Source organism: Bacillus rossius, chromosome 1 (assembly GCF_032445375.1).
Source record: "Bacillus rossius redtenbacheri isolate Brsri chromosome 1, Brsri_v3, whole genome shotgun sequence".
Taxonomy (NCBI): Eukaryota; Metazoa; Arthropoda; class Insecta; order Phasmatodea; family Bacillidae; genus Bacillus; species Bacillus rossius.
This window is the reverse complement of record NC_086330.1, coordinates 7,450,016-7,468,754: the sequence shown is the minus strand read 5'-3', so window position 1 is coordinate 7,468,754 and position 18,739 is coordinate 7,450,016. Positions and strand designations below refer to the sequence as shown.

At 33.5% G+C, this 18,739-nt stretch overlaps 1 protein-coding gene and 1 long non-coding RNA gene across 9 annotated transcripts in view; one reads left to right on the top strand and one right to left on the bottom strand.

Annotated features, from left to right (window-relative positions):
- The window catches only part of LOC134531653 (peroxidasin), a 443,688-nt gene that overhangs the window by 172,813 nt on the left and 252,136 nt on the right, over window positions 1-18,739 (top strand). The gene's annotated exons all lie outside the window — the stretch shown is intronic.
- LOC134531640 (uncharacterized) lies at window positions 210-18,379 on the bottom strand. The gene is made up of 3 exons (XR_010075051.1): window positions 14,032-18,379; window positions 9,317-9,476; window positions 210-3,340 (listed from the first exon to the last, which is right to left on the bottom strand). It is a non-coding gene; the product is annotated as an uncharacterized LOC134531640 (long non-coding RNA).

The window sequence follows — 18,739 nt, the reverse complement described above, 5'->3', positions numbered from 1 at the left end:
ACCAAATGACTTGTTATTACCAAATATTTTGTTGGTTCAAACAAATGTTTTATTATTACAACCATATTGTTTATATTGTTACTAAATGTTTTGTTGGTTCAACCAAATGTTTGATTGGTACAACCAAATGACTTGTTATTACCAAATATTTGTTGGTTCAAACAAATGTTCGATTATTCCAACCATATTTCTTATATATTTACCAAATGTTTTGTTGGTTCAACCAAATGTTTGTTTGGTACAACCAAATGGCTTGTTACCATTACCAAATATTTTGTTGGTTCAAACAAATGTTTGATTATTCCAACCATATTGCTTATATCATTACCAAATATTTTGTTGGTTCAACCAAATGTTTGTTTGGTTCAACCAAATGGCTTATCATTACCAAATATTTTGTTGGTTCAAACAAATGTTTGATTATTCCAACCATATTGCTTATATCATTACCAAATGTTTTGTTTATGCAACTCAATTGTTCCTACTAGACTTTATTAATTAATGGTCACATGCCCAACAACAGCTTCAGCAGTGGGCATTAACAAAAAAATCAAAATTATACATAAAAAAAAATCTTTTATCGTTCTTTGAAATAAAAATTTACGTATTTTGCCCATTAATTATCTAATACACCAAACTCTGTATAACTGAAAACGTGGGATGCACTGTTGTTTAATGTTCATAATGATGACTACAGCATAACATTATCAAAATGACTGTATCCTAAAAGTTGTGATTGAAAATTTAAGACATATCAAGATACCAATTAACTTCAAGTACATATTGTTATTAAGTTCATGTAGTTATTTCCGTAATTACTACAATGTACATACTTTAAATTAGTCATTAATGTTCACATAATCTAGTCTTTTTTATTCAAAGCACAGTTATTACCCTGAGCTCAAAATTAGTGGTTTTTGACCCTCTGCCCACTTCACTCTTCCTCTTACCAGTAAGGTCTTAAGTTATCAAAATTACATATTGTCAATTCACACGTAACACATAAGATCCAGCTGATGGTTTTTCAAAATTTTTGGGTTTTAACACCTACCAAGGCAAATGCCCAAGATAACATGGTGTTCGAAGGCTTTTGATGTACATCAAAATTAACTTAGGCCTACTTTAATTATTCCCTACTTTCAAAAAACCGTAGGCATATAACCTTTCCCATAAGCCATGAAAATGGGGTTGGGATGGGAGGGGGGGTGGATAAGACCCCAAATGGCTCGGAAACACTCCAAATTAAAAAAGAATAATTTTTTTTAAATTTTTCAAAATTTTGTGGTTTTGAACCCCTCTCCCCACAGTTGTGGGGCCAGTCGACTTTTGGCATATTTCCCACCATAGCCGGACTCATGAATATACAATAAAAATGGTTATTGCCTATAGCAAAAAAGTAGGGTTTATTTGCTCTTATGCCCCCTTTGTCCTTCCCTTTTTCCTGGTCAGTCATAAAATTACTGTATTATCATCTGAGTATAAATTCAAAATTTTAGTTCAACATGAGAATTAGAATTACGTTATATTGACTTGCAAGATTTTATTACGTAGTTACAATGGCATGTGGTGGAATAATTGTGTGGGTAAGCTGTCTCACCCATTCTCAACCTTAAAATAATTTGAATTTCTAGGTGCAAAATGGGGCTATTTTTGCAGTTTTCCTGGTAGAAGTATAAGATGCACTTTATTCTAAGTATAAATTTTTGTACCTGTCAAATAACTCCAGCTGCTACAACCAGGAGCAAAATTATTAACTTTTCTGAGACAGAAACTATTAAAGTTATACTGAAATATGAATATAGGGTTGTATATTATGTAACAAAACATACAAATACTCTCACAAAAATATAATACGCAGGCCCGCCTTATCCTTAGGCAGAGCTCCGGCGCTTCAGTTTCAAGTCCTAAAAGCCGATTAGGGGAATGAGATGGAAATTGAGAAACGCTGGAATGTATATGCGGGGTAAACCTAACGAGTTTTTTTCACATATGTCAAGGAAAAACTTTATATAAACGACTTTAAAATTAGAAAATAAAGACAACGTTAAGGAAACATTTTCTATTTTTTCAAATTTTTACTAAAGCGTACACAAAAATTAACTTGACGAGATTTTTTACATCAGTCGAGATCATTTTTTACACCATTTTAAATTTATATAGTAAAGACAAAAGTTAAACAGTTTCGAAAACGAATTAAAATCAGAACTCAGAACATTGCAAACAACGCAGTGGCCAGGTTGAGAGTCCTGCTTCCTCCTGGACAGCATACGCTGCCGAACTCACAGCTTACCTTGTTGGTACATAGACAGCAGTCGCAGATGAAGTTTACACTGGTTAGCACTTCAAACGAAAACACAAAACAGAATAAAATGGTCATAAAACGGACAGTGTGTTTATTTTAAATACGTGTTGTGGAATGACAACTTGTATTGTACGTTGTACGAATAATATTTGTATTATGTTTGATTGTTTGTTGAACGACACAATGCAACTGCCTGCCGACGCGCGCTAGGGCCAGTTGCTGTGAGAACAGCGCACCTTGCGCGATATTTACCAAAGTAGTCTCACGAAGATACATGAACCCTTCCCCTCCAGTTTACACGTTACCATGAAAACTGGGTGGCACGCTATCTGACGCGCCCGCTACGGTGATCGCATCGCTTCGCAGGGACGCAGGATGTTTCAATTCAATCCATAACGCGCACTGATATTGTTACATTAGCACACGAGATGAGATTACCACATAGCAAAAAATATTACATTATGCCAAGCAACATAACAGGGTAAGCACTGCTTACCTAGCGTCTATTGAATACACGCCAATGCGTAGCTACAAGTGAAGCTAATAAAAGTGAGTAAAAATTTAGTTTTCAACTTGGCAATAAATGTTCGTTATCGATAAAAGGTATAATAAAATATTTTCTTATGTTATCCAAGCTACGTCAACTCTGTAATTGGTATTATTGATGCAATTAGAATTTATCTTAAATATGTACAACTGTTTTGCCATGATCCAGATGCTGCTGCTATGTGGCTATTTACCTTTTATATGTAGGCCTTGTGATGATGCCTACCTGCTGGGGTTCCTACCCCAGGTAGTTGTTTGGCTGCTCTCGGTACCGACGAGGGTTGGGTATACACACACATGCAATGACCTTTTAAAGCCCATGGCGTTTGGAGGGCATGTTGTCAATTTAATTACATAAATTAACTATTAAAATTAAATAAATAATCCAGTTATTTTTTTAAATTTATTAACTAAATTCAATATTTATGAATTAAGATCCATTTATAAAAATAAAACTTAATGACATAATGTAGGTTCATTTTCAACATGCGCCTGAAAAAAAAATAGAAATACATATCATTAGACAGTATTACGCTGAAATGTAAGACAAAACACAAAATAAGACATTTAGAAGAATATCCCAATTAAGTTATAACATTTTAAAATTAAATATCTTTGATACAGTAATGGACAGTAAATGATTTTTGTTTGGTTTCTAATTCTAAATAGTATATAGCAAGTACATGGTTAAAAAAGTTTAAGTAAAAATACTTGATCGACAATTAAGTATATAAAATCATTGACCAGTCAAATAATGATCCAACCTCTGAATGAAATATAATACAGTAGAACCTCGTATTTACATATTTCAAGGGACCAGGAAAAAAATATGCAATAACTGGGAAAATGCAAAATGAGGGAAATGTTCAAATTTTTTTTATCATCTCACTATATGGGAAACTATAAGAAAATATACACCACACTAAATAATATGTCAGAGACGGTTACGTTATTATATATTAACTATAACTTCACTATATCACATAATTAAAATTATAAATATATCCAATATATCCGTTCTTCATTATTGCCGCAAGTTAAACATGAAATTTGCTGTTCTTGTATAAGAAATGAGACTGTTGAAGCATCTTGATATAGCCACTTGGTCTGCTGAAATTTTGTAACACAATTGATTTTTGAACTTTGTATTTAATTACGTGTTAAAGTTTTATTAATTTCAGATTTTTTGAGAAATAATACTATAAAACGATCGCTACCGCCATCAAAATAATTGTTTACGTTGAGGAATAGAAGTTAAATTGCCATTGCATTGTTTGGATATTCATTGCAGCCATTTGACTTTTCAGAATGTTTCTAATGTGGTAAAACGAATATCGCAGAATATGCACGAAGATGCCATATTTATAGGAAACTCATATGTTGCTTAAAACGTATTTTAATAATGGAACTGTAATCCGCTCTTTTGTGTATTTAAAACGCAAGTTTTCACCTTTATTTTCATGCATAATACACTGAGAGAAAGGTTTGTTTGCCTCAACAAAATATTTGTTTGCATATGGTGAAATAAATATATTTTGTTAATTCAAACAAATATTATGTAGTAGCAAAGATTCTGTTCACCCAACAAAATGATTTTGTCAACTCAAATGTATATTTGGTTAGGTGTAACAAATCATTTTTGTTACTTACCGAGTTTGGTTAAGCTAACAAAATATTTTGTTCCACAAAGTAAATATTTGTTTCGCCATATATAATCAAACATTTGTTTGATTCAAACAAACCTTTTTCTCTGTGTACATTTAAGATTAAAGGGGAACGCTAAGAAAAGAATTTATTAATTTTCACATTTACGTCACCATACGTTTGGTTCATAGCCGTATGGTGTACAATAGCATGTGGCACAAAAAATAAAGTAAGTTGTTTACAATGGCGAACGAAGCTGTGGTGACCGTACACTCATGCAGTAAATTAGGTAAATATGTAGTTGAGCAGTATTTGCGAAAAAAAATGTTAAAAATCCGAAATTACTTTTATTATATGTTCTTTAAATTCCTCTTTTCATTAAAGCCGGCGGAGATAAGAAATTCCAAATACTTTAGGAGATATCACCGTTCTTAATTTTGCTATAGAAGACCTTTGATACGTTATCAAGATATTCGAGGCCAAAGGTTACAAAATGTTCTTTCTGTAAATATTATGTTTCCTGTGTCAGGCAATATTTTATACAATTAACCGTTCTTGAGATAGGGTTTGAAGAGTCGAGAGAGTTTAGCCACATGCACGATAATGCAAGCTCATCTGCAGAATCCAGTATTCAGTACAATTTATAAAGGGAATTACTCACAAAAATAAGATATTTATTTCCTAATAAATAATAATAAAATTTGAAAACATAAATATGTTCCAATTAAATTTTGATCATAATTATATTTTAAGTAGAATAAAATATAAGTGTTTCTTTTAACTGTTTAAATATTTGAATATACACATATTAACATGTTTATCTCTAAAACAAGGGGACCCTAACAAACCTTTATCAAAAGTTGGGGCAGATATTACATTAAGACAGGCTTCGTTTTCAAGGCATCACACTCTGTATACAAGCCTATACTTAAGTTACATATGTATCTTTGCAATGATTGACGTTCAATTTTAAGTGTAAAGGATGACTTGTTTTTATATACAATAAATCTACTTCAAAATGTGATAGTGTTGTGCATGGGTTAAAAACTTTAATAACTTCAATTAGGTGTTGACCTTTCCTATTTATCGTAAGTTAGGCAGATGTTCCATTGTTGAGACTTGTTTCATTTAAGGTTTGTTAATGATAATATTTTTAATGAGTAATTTAACTTTATATATTGTACTACGTAATGGATTCTACAATTGATCTTGCTTTATTGTAAATATGTCTATCTCGAGAATGGTTGTTTGTATAAAATATTAGCATTGCCCAGGCTGAACACAGAATGAAGGGTCTTTTTTTAAATTGTATGCAGACAGTAACTGCCATCTTAGTTTTAATGTCAAGTATGCAAAATTTCATCAAGAACTGCCCAAATTCGGATTCAAGGGGTAGAAAGAGTGATGTAAAAATGTGAAAGATCTGTGGTAGGTGTTGAGAGGGGGGTAGGAAGGGGGATGAGAGAATGAGGAAAGTAGTGCACCAAAATCGTGTGTATTGAATTAATTTTTGTTTAAATCAGATGTAGATAATATTGATTTTCTTTTTAACATCCAGTGTGCAACATTCTTTTAAACAGGACAAAATATTTCTTTGAAGGGTAGGAAAGAAATATTTTCTCCCTTAATCTCATGTTTTCATCGAACATATTTTCTTCAATAATATGTTGATGATGAATAACTATTTTATGTACCTCAACTAATTAAAATTACCAAGGAGAAACAAAAATCTACTTTAAAGGATAGTAACGTGAAATAGAAAAAGGTTACGTTAAAGAGTAATTTTTTTTTAACATCAAGATGAAAAATTTCATCAAGCAGTGAAACATTCTCCTTAAAGGGTTGTGAAAGTGGGAAGGAGTAGTGTTTTTAAGTATCAGGTATTCAATAAACTTCCTTTTGTGAAAATCATATGTAGACAGTAATGTACTTCCTCTTTTGAACATGAAGTGTGCAAGATGTTATCACGTCATACCAGCATTATACTTTAAGTAGTGGGAAATGTAGATGGGGTGGTTTTTTTTTAATCCTCATAGAGAAATTTTTATGGGAGTATATTTTAACTAAATGTAGACTGTTCATAAGACGTTATCACGTCATACCAGCATTATACTTTAAGTAGTGGGAAATGTACATGGGGTGGTTTTTTTTTAATCCTCATAGAGAAATTTTTATGGGAGTATATTTTAACTAAATGTAGACTGTTCATAAGACGTTATCACGTCATACCAGCATTATACTTTAAGTAGTGGGAAATGTAGATAGGGTGTTTTTTTTTATCCTCATTGAGAAAATTTTATGGGAGTATATTTTAACTAAATGTAGACTGTTCATTTTTCCTTTAAGGTGAACACCAGGCTCGCAAAAATACTACATACTGCTTTAAAGGTAGTGAGGGTAAATAGGGGTGTTTTTTCGAAATCTCAAGTATCCACTGAGATGGAGATTTTTTTAAATCTGACATAGTTTACCTTTAATATTAATTTTAATGATAAGTGTGGAATAGTTCATTAAAAAGTATTAAATTTTAGTTTTAGAGGATGGGAAGAAGGGATGGGTGTATTTTTGTTCATGTAGAAAGTGACCTGCAAGTTTTTACAAATTATTTATAGACTTTAAATTTTCCTTTATTTTTAATGCAAAATGAACAAAATTCCTTCAAGTAGTGTCGATGTATGTTTCGATGGGTGGAAACAGGGGATGGCATTGGCATAACCGAACAATTTTTTTTCCTAAATTATAGGTATGTTGAACAATAACTTTCTTCTTATTTTTAGTATCGTGTGTGCAAATTTTCATCAAAAATCATTTCTCCCTTAAAGTGTGGTAACTAGGAATGTGGGTAGTTTTTCAAAATCTTGCATAGACAGTGAATTTCCTTGTATCTCAAAAGTCAAATATGTAAAATTTCACAGAGTTGAGAACAATGGTAGAAAATTGTATGCTCTACCATATGATGTTGATGTAAACAATATCATAGGGGTTATAAAAAATTTATATCAGTCTTAAGTTTCCTTTGTGGCATTGATAATTACTATGTGTCGTTTTGCACAGCTAAATCTTTAAAAAAACAGATAAAATTGCTTGAACATAAGTATGACTAATTTGATGCCCAAGTTTCTAAATATTACATTTCTATGTAATGAAAATACCTATGTTTGTTACAATAATAATGATTTTTTCATTTGGAATTTGTTAATCAACTACTCAAAAATGGTAGTAATGTATTTGAAACATGGAACTACATCCTGAAAATAATGAAAACAATTTTTTGGGATGATCTAATTTTTTTTAGATTTACCAACCTAAATGTAGAGCTGAATAAATTCTGGAAAGAAAAAAAAGAAGAAAAAAAGAAAAAAAAAAACGAATGTACATGTAATTACCACTGCCAAATAATGAGGTTCAAGTGCTGGAAATTCTTTGTTATTTTCAGTGAATGTCTGAAACATGGTTCAGCCAGGTTGCATGCACTCAAGTCTTTCTTTGTGTAACCTACTCCATAATTGCTTTATACTTACACTGTTATGAAGCCATACCCTTCGTTACCTACCCAAAACTTGAAACTTTTTATACTTGGTCATTCCTTGATGCACTTGTGAGACCCCATTGTAGGTGCCTGCAAACTAAAAATTTATGCTAAAAGGTAAACTATTAATTACTATGTAACGTTATTTATGTTAATTCACTCATAACTGCATCACTGGTCGTGAATAAATCTTTTAATCCTTATTTGTCTCCATGTTACTCACAGTGCATATTCTTGCTTACAAATTATATAGGATAAAATATTTAGAGCCAAAATTTTATGAATTTATTTTCTGTCAATTTTTGTTTTCAAAAATATATTTTCTGTTTCTATTGGCCTAAGTGCCTTTTCATGTGCTGTACAAGATATTGTCTACAAGTAAAACCATAAAGGAAATAAAAAGGTAACCCTCGGATTGAAAACCAATAAGCTATAAACTTGTATAAATGTTTTGAAATGTTATATGTAAAATCACAAGTGCCATAGAATCACATTGGAAACATAAAACATCTTGGGATATAAACATACAAATACATACATATATGTACACACATATACATACAAGAAATTCTCTACAAATCTGATCTTGGGTAATATACACACATTTATAAATTAACATAAATAAATTTAAGTCTTAATATTTTATATGTTGGCTTATGCTTGGGTAGAGATTCCTCAATAAAAATATTGGTTTCACATGTGATACTGGGTCCAATTAGTTTGCAGCTAGGCCTACCTATATTGAGGTCTCACTATGTATCAAGTAAAGACCAAGTATAAAAATGTTTAAAGTTTTGATTAGGTAACACAGAGTATGGATCATAACAGTGTGAGTGTAGTAATTATGGACTTTGTTACACAAAGAAGACTCGAGTCCATGCAATCTTCTGACTGAAACATGTTTATAACTTTAAAGTTTCTTGAATTCAGTGAAAATCACAAGAAATTTCACACTATGTTCCAGCACTTCAAACATATATTTTGACAAAGGCAGATACATTAACATTTTTTTTCAGAACTTTTTTATATCTTGATTTATGTTGGAAATCTAAAATAATTATCATTCCAAAAATTTATCCTGATATTTTTTGGATGCAATTCAGTACATGTTTGAAAAACACAACAGCCATTTTCCAAATGAAAAAATCAAAAAATTTGTGAAGGAATTGTGGATATTAAATTGGTTGCAATTATTATAATTCAGTAAAATTATGTGTAATTCGAGATTTAGTTGTACAAAGTGATTTTATTACTGTAAAAATATTAGGTATGGTACCTTGAATTTGACAACTTACTTCTGGATGAATTTCTGTGTGACTGCCAGTTACTGAGGCATTGAATATGGTGCAGCAGGAAAAAATTACAGAAAAAAGCAGTGATGATATTTGATTTTTTAAGGAAAATCTCTGCATCCACAAAAAAAACTAAACTTTCTTCCTCTGTGCAGAGATTGCCCTGAAAAACAGTAAAAGCCACAAATATAATAAACAACAGATTAAAATAAGTCAAATTTTAGTCATGCAAATTGTCCACATACATATTTGGTATGTCTCTCTGGCTTGTTAAATTTTAATTCTTTTTTTTTATTTTCAAAAAAATACACATTACTTTACTGTGGGACTCAACATGTCTGTGTGACGAATTGGAAAAAAAATTTGGGACAAATTAACGACCCGATACCAGCCTATAATTAATGACGACAACAAGATCGCATCACTTGCATCATTACCACCCCTACTTTCTAACAGAACAAGCGCAGGAATATGGGGGTTTTATGCGGGGAACTTGTTCTCTGTAACTACAATTTTCGCGGTACCGCCAAGTTCACTTGAATCCTACATATTCAAGTGTACTTCTCGATACCGCAAAAATAATTTTCGCGGTATTGTTAAGTTCACTTGAATCCTACCTATTCAATTGTACTTCTCGATACCACAGAAATTATTTCCGCGTATCGTGAAATTCACATGAATCCTACCCATTCAAATATACTTTTTGATGCCGCAAAAATAATTTTCGTGGTATCGCCAAGTTAACTTGAATCCTACCTATTCAATTGTACTTCTCGATATCACACAAATAATTTCTGCGGTATCGTGAAATTCATATGAATCCTACCCATTCAAGTGTATTTCTCGATTCCACAAAAATTATTTCTGCGGTATCAGCAAGTTCACTTGAATCCTACCAATTCAATTGTACTTCTCGATACCACACAAATAATTTCCGTGGTATTGTGAAAGTCACATTAAGCCTTTACATTTAAGTGTAATTCTCGATACCACACAAAAAATATGCACTTGTTCAACAAATACTCTAATTCTACATCATTTCCAACTCTTAACACACACTTTCACCTATCAACTATCGTTGTCTACCCTATCTACCATCACCATCAAACAACATTCTCTAATCTGTTCTTCTACTTTTATTTCCACTCACCTGTCTTTTTTCTTTCACATTTTCCCTCCATAACATACCACACACCATGACAATTTAACTGCCACCCGTCTTCATTCACAACTACATTGATACCAACCTTTCAACATTTTAACGCCCACAGTGATACCAACATTTACAAATTTTTCATTGGTAAAGAACACTATTCCCTTCAAATTTAAGTATTAAATACACATATTTAAAACTACTACAATAAACCACTCCCGCTTTAACTTCCAAAACTACCCCTAACATCACAAATCACCAACAAACACGCCTATAGTAAAACAATTACGTACATCCAGTTATACCAACTCTATAACTCTCACATTTTATACTAACACCTTTGTCCTACTAATATGACATCATTATTTTCCCCTCCGGTTTTCTCAACCAATAAGAAATCTGGTATCGAGAAGTTCAATTGAACCCAAAAATTTTTTCATATATTTAATCTAAGTAGCTAAACACAAGCAAGTTTATAATATATATTACTATATATATTAAAACCTATTTTTATATATGTTTGCATGTCAAACACATAAAACATTAAAGTAACATAGAACTCTTTACCTAAAAAAAAAAACCATTCAAACTATTGTAGAGTATTTTTAAAGTAGCTAACCAAACCTAACTGGCCATATTCGTAATGTAACAGTATTTGGAATACCTAACATAACCATACTTTAAAATGGCCAATTACTGGTAAACTACTTCAAGTAACCCAAGACACCCTTCATACTTTAAAATGGCCAATTACTGGTAAACTACTTCAAGTAACCCAAGACACCCTTTAGTAATGATTGGCAAGCAAGGACAGGCAGTAAAAAATTAGCATTGTGAAATTTTTTACATTAATGTAGCTCTCCTTTTACAATATTTTAAACAACTAATGAGCTAAACTAATAAACCGCTTAATACGTAAACTAGCACATCTGAAAACAACATGAAATACACTAATGCTGTTTTATGAAACTATCAAAGATAATTCAGAGAACTCAAAAATATTTTTTTTATAAATTTAAATTTTTGTTAATACCAGATAAGTGAAGATTTAAGATAAAATATTTACTGGTAAATATTCTCTTATCTAGAGGATAGCACTGTTCAAGTATTAAGTAAGTAGCTGACAGTTTCAATGGTTTGATTGTTATGTACAATAGAGGTAAATGTTTCGTATTGCATATCCAAGTTAACTCTGTGATCCTGATGCAATGATCCTGGGGCCTATTCCACCAATAAACTTTGCAACTTTTCAATTTGCACTTTTCATATAACTGAAAGGTGCAAAGTAAATGTGTTCCACCAAAATTTTTAACCTCTTTGCATTCCTACAGCCAGTCTGTTAAGTCTTTGCATTATTTTATTCATTGTTTACATTACTGTTGCCTAGTTTGTAGTTTATAGAGTGCATGATGAGTAAGAAAATAGAAGTTGTGCATAAAAAATTAGCAGTATTAGAACTTATAAAAAAAAAGATATATTATTTGCAAGTTTCTCGAGTAGGTACAGTAACACAGAAACAAAAGGTGAAGGAATGGACTGACGTTCTTTTAAAAGCACAATGAATATCATTGTCAATCATGAAATTTATTCATAATCTGTACACTTTCCTTACTGGAACTCTGTCATCTTCATCAGCTTCATCACTTGAATGCAATAAAATACGCCTCATTTTCCTTCTTTTACTTTTGTAGGTTATGTGTTTATGTTACTACCTATGTTTTCATTTCTCTCAACCACATTAAATTAAATAATTACTTAGATGCTAAATTTATAACAAACAACACTTTTAAGCACCTCAAACAAATTAATTAAATAAGATCACACAATAAAAAGTTAAACTGCAAAATCAAAATGATATTTGCAAATATTGTTAGATGAGTTACGCAGGGAGAGATTATTGTGGAACAGAAACACGTTCAAAAGTGCAAAGTCTTTGCACTTTTCGCTTTGCACTTTTCAATTTTTGCTTTACGAATTCTAATTTTCGTGGAACAGAAGTAAGAAAGAAAAGTGGAAAGTGCAAAGTTGCAAAGTTTATTGGTGGAATAGGCCCCTGATGGCATGATCCTGTACACCTGATCCTGTGGTACATGATGCTTATTTTTTAGCAGTGTGGAGGCGCGTAACATCTACGCTTTTCGCGCCATAGCGCGAAACCTGACGTAATTTATCTTATTCGTAACTTATTTTTTACATCAGGTTTCACGCGAAACACCTCCCCACTGCTGAAAAAAGCATCATGAATTACAGGATCAAATGTGCAGAATCATGCCTCAGAATCAAAGGTATATCTGAAAACACCTGGATACGCAATTCGGAACTTTTACCTACATAGAGCAGTTAAGATTCATAATATTTAGCAAAATTAAGGAAAGTATAACTTACAAGTAGAATCACGTACAGATGTGAGAATGAATAGTTTTAAAACATATTTCAATAGACATGCATTAAAAGTTGTCTACTTAGTTCTATGACTTTGTCAGCCCACATCATATAAGATTTAAGCTTAATTCTGAAGGGGACAGAGTTTTCTGAAGAAAAAACTAAATGCTTATTTTTTTAAACCAATACTTGACATTTAAGCGAGTGATAAGGTCAGAGTTGTGTATTACAAATACAGTGATATGATAATGATTGTTGGTTTTTGTGTCGGCAGCATTAAAATACTTATAAACAGTGTGGATGGTTGATTAGTTTTGCTGCTTAAAATTTTTTTTAAATATTCAAATGGTTGGCAAAGCATTATCAATTAACCTATCCTAACCAACCAATCATTGCAGTGAAATCGAATTATTATTGCTTCAATTTTGTTACTTAATGCACATAACCTCTGAGAAAGATAATTATTAAAAATATTTTAAGCTAATGTCTGACAAGTGAGGCTTCATGCTAATTTTAGTTTTAAATGTGAAAAGTGTATTCACTGTTTTACTTAGATATTTATCAGTAACTATTCTGCGAAAAGGCATTGGAATGCTTCACGTAGTTTAGTAATAATTTACTGAGTTTTTAGGTTAGGTACGTTACAAAGAGTGAATGAGAATGGTTAAGATAGGTTAATTACATTCATACTGTGAAATTATGTGAATGGTTATTTAGGTCAGGTTAGCTACATTAAAATTCTTGGGTAATTATCTGAATTGTTGGTTATTAATTACATATTATAACTACGCCAACCGAAACCTTCACATACCTATATTTTATAGTAATTTTAATATGTCCAAACTAACGTAATCAATAATGTACAAATTTAATAGTTTTAATTTTGCTAAGCAAATGTGAATTCACCCATATTTGCAGTTATTTTTGTATAAAACATATACTAACCACACGTTATAACGGTAAATTGCTGGTTAACTAGTTGTGAAGTATTTTAACGTATTAAACATATTCCAACCACACGTTATAACGGTAAATTGCTGGTTAACTATTTAAAGAATCACACCACAGTTTCACAAAATATTTACCAGCAAATATATAGATAGAAGAGGGGGTGAAGTTAATATTTATACAAGAACCGCGCCTAGACAAACAACATAGCCTACATGGAAAATATTTCACTTACCTGCAACAAGTCCAATTAACTGCAAACACCCCAATCTTCCACAATTATCTTGGTTTACTCATCAACCATTTTTTAGATCAGCACTTGCTCACATACAAACGGAAACGAGGAAATAAATAACCTGATGCCCACAATATTCAATTTCCAGCACCATCACGGAGTTGCTTCAATAACAATAAAACGGCATAGCCAACAAAATAAAAACCGGAAAGTAGTGTCGCCAACCAAATGGTTTAGTTGCGCTAACAAAATATTTTGTTGGCGCTACAAAATATTCGTTTAAAATGTTATAATTTAAGCAAACATGCTGTTTGTTTAGAAAAATAATACTGATTTGTTTGACTGAACCAAATATCTGTTTGAAGTGTTGGACCAAACAAATAACTGCTTGGTGCAACAAATAATTTTTAAACAAATAATTTGGTTTAGAGAACATGTGTAGTTTGTTTGGAACATTTTACGTTTAGTACGGTCAAATAAACGATTGGTAGGATCAAATAAATATTGTTTGAACGAAACAACCATCATGCAAACAAATATATTTTGTTCATTGAACCAATCCTTTTTCTCAGTGTTTACAAAAAGAAACATCACTGTATGTGTGCGTGTGTGTTAATAAACACGGCACGGCGCGACAAACAGCGACGCAGGCAGTTGTGATGAACGACACCCAGGTGTAGGCTACTCGACGAAACAGCGCTGCGAGTGAAGAAGCGGCCTCAGAACCAGTGGCGTAGCGTGCCATCTCGGCGCCTGGGGCGGGAGACCCATTTTCCCGCCCCCATTCTATAGGTGCTTAATTAAAATTAAATTTCACATGCAATGAGTAGAGACCGGAAAAATTCGCGAATTCATTTCGCGATAGGCTAAAATACAAATAGTTATACCTCAGTGCTGCCTCTGCTATTGGCTCACAACTCACCTGGATGACGCTGGGCCAATGAGAAACACCCAATCAAACCTTTATCGAATCACAGGCTGCTACGTTAGGACGTCTCACAAGACAGCAGCCAATGCGTGGGTGACATTTGACCGAGTGTACGCAGAACTATGGAGTTCATCCTGGAGGTCATTGAACCCGCGAATTTTTCAGGTCTCTAGCAATGAGGTACCTTTTATTGAAGTTAAAATAGGATGAGCGGTTTTACAAGCGGATTCTACGGGCCTTATGAGCAGCGAAGTCAGAAATAACTTTGTCAAAATCAATATTAGCAGCCAATTCTTGTTCAATCGACAATATAGCCAAATTTGATAGTCTAGCGGAGCTCATAGTAGATCTGAAGTAATTTTTTATTAGCTTCAACTTCGAAAAACGTCTCTCACAACTTGCAACACAAATCGCCAAAGTCAAATATATACGAATCAAGATGACTATATTTGGAACCGAAATTCCGAGATTCAGTTTTTGAATGAACTGGAGGAGCTCCAGTGGTCCTTTACCACTTATATCTTCCTCTGATTCAGAACAAGCAACAACAACAAACTGCTGAAGACGCTTCCGCTCCATCTCAAACTCGTCCTTGTCGATGTCTTCTAATACATGGGAAAGATCACACTCGAACTTGCTGTCCAAAAGTTTCGCTGGCATCAAAAATCCTAACTTGTCCGATATTTCTTGAATTTGCTGGAATCGAGTCGTCATTTCTTGAATGATCTTGTCGAATATTGCGATAATCTCTCGACGGATTTCCTGTTCGTGAGACAAAGCTGCATCTTCAGAAGATTCTTTGCCATGCATGCGTTTTTTCCCTGCGAATTCTTCTCGTTTTGAGTTTGATTCCGAGTTTTTCGCAGAGAGTCATAGCAAAGTCAATTGCTTCTTGCACGAAACGGTCTCTACTTTCCACTAAGAGGGTTTTCAAAGCGCAGAGTTTCTGAGCACACTTATCCACACTAAGTCCTCGTTGCTGCAGATAAATCAATATACTTCAGGTAGCACTGCAGCCCAAAAGCCAAGAAAAGTTAAGAAGTTAAATGACTGCATGGCTGTCAGGAGAAGACTGGCTCCCGATCTTGTTTCGAAAGTTTGAGATGAATCTGTTAATTGTTCCAGTACCTCAAGAACTACCTCAAACTTATTTTTAAGCATCTTGACAGCTATATGTCTAGTGCTCCAGCGCGTTTCAGTGACTCGTTTTACTGCTTGACCTGTGACGGCAACCAAAGCGTTCCATCGAACAGTTGATGCGGAAAATAAGGCAAAAAGCTTCTCCAGAGTTCCAAAAAACGTCACGGAATCCACTGATTCAGAAGCAGCGTGTACCCCAGCCAAGTTTAGTGAGTGGTTTGTGCATGCAACGAATATAGCTTTCGGATTCAGTGCTTTAATCCGGGCTTGAACTCCATTGTGGATCCCTGACATTGTGGCAGCATTGTCATAAGCCTGTCCTCTCAGATTCTGTATGTCCAGTCCGTCTGATGTTATCTTCGCGATTACATCGTTACTGAGATCTTCTGCATTTTTTTCCATTTGGTTCGAAGAAGTCAATGAAAGATTCTACCATGGTGACTTTTTCTCCTTCGATACGTACGTATCGCAGAACTTGGCTCATTTGGTCATTGTGGGAGATGTCTGGTGTACTGTCGAAGATTACGCAATAATATTTAGCTTCTTGAATACGACGGATGATGGTGGATCGAACTTGCTGTCCCAGTAAGTTTATAAATTCATTCTGGGTTTCTGGAGATAGATACGAAACTGAGACTCTTGCTCCCAGCTTTATCTTTGTCAGGTGTTCCATTAGAAGAGGGTCGTATTTATCTAGGAGGTTCACTAACTCCAGAAAGTTCCCGCGATTGCCTCTATCATCTCCTCGAATGTCTTCTCGATGTCCTCTGAAGGCCAGATTCTGTTTGGCTAAGAACTGGATAATATTCAGCAACCTGTACAGTACATCCCTCCACTTTTTCTCCTCACTTTCGAAAACTTCTTGTTGTTTCTGATCGATGGTTGCTTTACAGTTCAGGCGAACTTCCAACTCCTTCCATTTCAAGAAGCTCTGTTCATGGCCCAGGCTATTTTCATGGTCTCCTATTATTGGATTTAGCTTCCACCATTTGTTGAATCCTTCTTCAGATGCGAAGTTAGAGCCGGAAATGCCAAACAGCTTGCAAGAAAAACAATACAAGGATTGCTTCAAAGGCGAGTACACCATTCATGTTCGGAGAACATTTTCGCCGTTAGATAATGGTTTGTAGAATCACTCTTTGGTTAGTTTTCGGGTACCGCCTTTCGTTGAAGTCCCTGAGCGAACAACATCGGCCAATTTGGAATCGATGTGCTGCACTGAGTCAGATCCGCGACGTACTAGAAGCGTTCTTACTTCGTCGGTCATAGGAGAAAGCCAGCAACCTAGATCGTCGAGATTCACATCTTTGATTTCGGCAGGAGCAGAAGGCACGATTTCAATTATGTCTTCTTTGGCAACATTCACTTTTTATGCAGGCTTATGACAAGATGCTTGAGGTACTTTTGATGAGTCGACTTCGTCTTGACCCTGCTCTAAGGTGGGACCAGAACTACTTCCAACTGCGACGGCAGGTACGTCTTCTTCTTGTACCTGTAAAATAAGTTATGTATTCCCATGAATATTGGCCGGAGGACACGTTTGAATTTCAAATAAGTATTTTATCTATCACAAAACAAAAGTGGTTTTGGTGACGGCGCGGTTTGCCGGGCTTATAGGAAAATTTACAAACAAAATTGATTTTGTATGGCAGCTACCTTTTTTAGAGTTTCCCGGTAAAAACTGACTGAGTAAGCCATGTTATAGATGTTATTAAAAGATAAAATGACGAGAAATTTGAGAAAAATCGTTGGCGCCATTTTTGAGCTAAATGAAAAATTATGTTTTCTTTGTATGACAGGTACCATAAATAATCAAGTTATCCAAAAACAAAAAACAAAAATATTCCTAGACTACTACTAGATTTACAAAACATCCCCTATTGAAGTTTTCAATTCAAGTAACAGGACAAAATTCAGTCGTAAACTTAAAAAGATGTACCTTAACTCAATGTAATTTATGTTAATATACTCAATACTTTTTAAACAATAATCAATGTTCAAATAGCTATTAGAGCAATTTTAAGTGTATTATAAAATAAGATTTAATGAACGAGTGTGACTCCGTACTCGCAGACAAACCTAGGTGAATAGGTTTTGCGAGACTAATGTAAGAAATATTGTAATTTTTGTAAACAATAAATAAATAAATAATAATAATAATAAATAACTGGAGTAATTCTAGGCCATGCATGATTCTAGATGGAGGAATCATATACCTACTTACACTGGAATCACTTCCGCTGCTGCAGGATGCCACCGAAGACGTTAACGTGGCTTTCGAACCAGAACTGGAACTAAAATATTTCAGTAATGCACCTTGAGACTTCTTCGCAACTGCTTCTTTCTTAACTTTTTTTTTTTTTTTGCGGAATTCCGCACCGTTTTCTTTGACTCTTTTCATTTTCAAAAACTAGTTCAAAGATTGGGTAAAGTTCTAAATGTTTAGTTTTAGAAGATTCAACAGTATTTAAAAGATCGAAACACAATCAAAATGACTCTCTCACTGTTCGCAACCTTATTAGTATTTTTTAGGCCTGCTATTAGTTTGGGTTTTAATATTTTTTTGGGTTTACCTGCGCTCGCGGTACGGGGCAATATAGGAGTTTTACTGTGTCCCGGTTTGCGGAAGTTGTTTGGTTT